This window comes from Nanorana parkeri, unplaced genomic scaffold (assembly GCF_000935625.1).
Source record: "Nanorana parkeri isolate BGI_ZX_2015 unplaced genomic scaffold, ASM93562v1 scaffold106, whole genome shotgun sequence".
In the NCBI taxonomy this organism is placed as follows: domain Eukaryota; kingdom Metazoa; phylum Chordata; class Amphibia; order Anura; family Dicroglossidae; genus Nanorana; species Nanorana parkeri.
The window spans coordinates 1,448,977-1,451,647 of record NW_017306374.1 but is presented as its reverse complement, the minus strand read 5'-3'; positions in this window follow the sequence as shown (position 1 = coordinate 1,451,647).

Sequence of the window (2,671 nt, the reverse complement as noted above, 5' to 3'; positions counted from 1 at the left end):
CTAAAGCATTTATTAGTGTTTCACAGGGAGGTTTGATCTTATGTATGTGTATATATTTTTTTTATTTTCATAATCATATGTCACTCATTTGCCTTTTACATTTATTTATAGATGCATACACATTAGGCTTTATTTGAAAATATCACAGCTGCTTTGTTAAAATATTAAGATTGTTTTATGATAATGAGTCAATCTGCCCTAAATGGAAAACCAGCCTAAACAATAGAGGGATACAGTTTCTTTATGTTAGCCAATCTCTATTACTAAAGCTATTTGCAAGGCCTATTCATGTAGTGTTGTGCAATGGTTTCATTTTAATATCTATATTCTGTGTGGAATATAACATAGTAACATAAACATTGCCCAGTTCATATGTGCTAGACCAAAATACAGATTATATTTGTTATTTTTTCCATTCATTATGCCTGTACATGGATATTTCATTATTTTTAGTCACAAACTAGAAAAAAAAATAAAATATGAATTTATAGATATGCAGACTATTTAGTATAATCCTTAATGAGCAGCACAGTTTGGATAGCCTTTTTAGTGTGGAAACAAAAAGAAAACAAAAAAGTGAAGCATTCCATTAAGCATGGTAGGCATATTGACAAATACTATATGAAAACACAGAGAAATTATACAGATCCATAGCTGCCTACCATCCAGGGATGTGCGGTCAGGGTAGGCAGGTGAGGCAGAGCTTCACCTAGTATAATGGAGGAAAAAGCTGTCAGCTTCAACTCTGAAGCCGACTGCTTTTTCTCCATTCAGATCGGCTTGTAACAGGTTACACAGCAGGGAAATCCTCACAACTGTGTAACCTGTCATTGGAGCGCTGTGTGTGCTGTATCTGGCTTTTGACAGGTAGTTAGGTTACACAGCAGTGGGCTTCCCCACTGCTGTGTAACCTAACTAGTGAGGCAGAAGCTGCCAGAGCCTCTACTCTTTGTTAGAGGTGTGAGCTCTGTGGATGGTTTGGACCAATAGCAAAATAGCCCCCGTTCCCTCCCTTCCTCCTCCCTCACACTAGCCGGGGCGGGGCTGGGCAATGCCTCACCAAGAAGCGAAGGTAACGCACATCATTGCTACCATCAGATTGTGGGTTTTACAAGGGAAATTGACAGCAGGTGAGGATAAATTGTTGGCCAATGATCACAATAGCTGCTTTTTTGTTCATTTCAACATAGTGTACTGGACCCCCCCACACCAAAGAAAAAAAACAAGAAAAAAATAAGACAGCGAAATATGCACATTACACCTTGGTGAACTAAACAAGCTAAAAAAAGTACTTAGTAGTTAGAACCAAGGAACATGCAAAAGCCATGACATTATTAAAAACAACATTACCACAAAATAAAAACATACATACAAGTTTGGAGCGGCATTAAAGTTGCACCAATTGACAGCAGGTGAGGCTAAAGTGTTGAATGAAAGAAACAGACAAATATCAGTAGCCACTTCCAGGGCCAGATTTACTCTGCTGTCCCAAGGCCAGGCTTCTCAATGACCCCCCGTGGAGAATGGCAGACCTGCAGGCTGCATACAAGTGATTGCGGAGATCACTTGCACAAAACAAGCAGCTAAATCTGCATGTTATCCCTGCTGGGAAATAAGGATGTTAGAAAAATACCTCCTACTCATACTAAAGGAACAAGAACAAGGTGTGCAATGCAGTGGCGTCACAAGGGGAGTGCGGGGGGTGCGGCCCGCACCCGGGTGACACCATTGGAGGGGTGACACCAAAATGACTGTCATTTTGGTGTCACCCCCCTCTGAACAGTCGGGCGCTCGGTCATGGACCGAACGCCCGACAGTATCAGGAGATGTCTCGGCAGGGTGACACTCGGTTACCGCTCCGGGTGTCACCCAGCCTCGGGACGCCCCTGGTGCAATGCTTTCATAATTACGAGATGGTGAGGAGTGCACATTGGGAATGTAAACCTTGACATATAATGAAACAAAACATTTTTGAACCAAAACCAAAATTTCACAATAAGTGACACACATTTTCCAGTGTGAGCCTGATATAAGGTTTTTTGGAGGCGTGTTCAACCATTTTGTGGTAATGCCTAATCAGCATGTGAGTAACAGGTGCACATTAACCCATCACGTGCACTAGAGTCAGGAAAAAGGTGTTTGATGTTTCTCTGGCTTTTTTCTTAAGGTGCCCATACACCTTACGAATATCATCCGATTTTCATATGGGATCGCGTTTTCGGCCGATATTCAGAAGGTTGATGGGCAGTGTACAACCACAAATAATGTACAATCAATCTACTTTTGACTAACCGATAGGTTCGAAAACTTTGGTCGATCGTACAATTTTCGCAAGGTTGGTGGTGTTTTCGTATGTCAAAATTCGTACGATCTACACTGCACATGCGCAGATGAAAATACGTGCTGTCGATTACCGCAATTCGTCCAGGTGCTTTATTTTAATTACCGCTGATCCAACCTCCGGATAATCGGGGCAGGATGGGGCCGCAGTACGAAAATCGTATGACGGTTCGATCATCGGATGAAAAATGTTGTCCGATGATCGCAAGGTGTATGGGCAGCCTTAGAGTAACATTGGAGCCTCTTCAAAGTGGATTGGTTATGAGGGTGAGAGTCAGGCAGGGTTTACACAGCCATAGTTCTGCCATCATGCACTCTGGTCAAATAATGT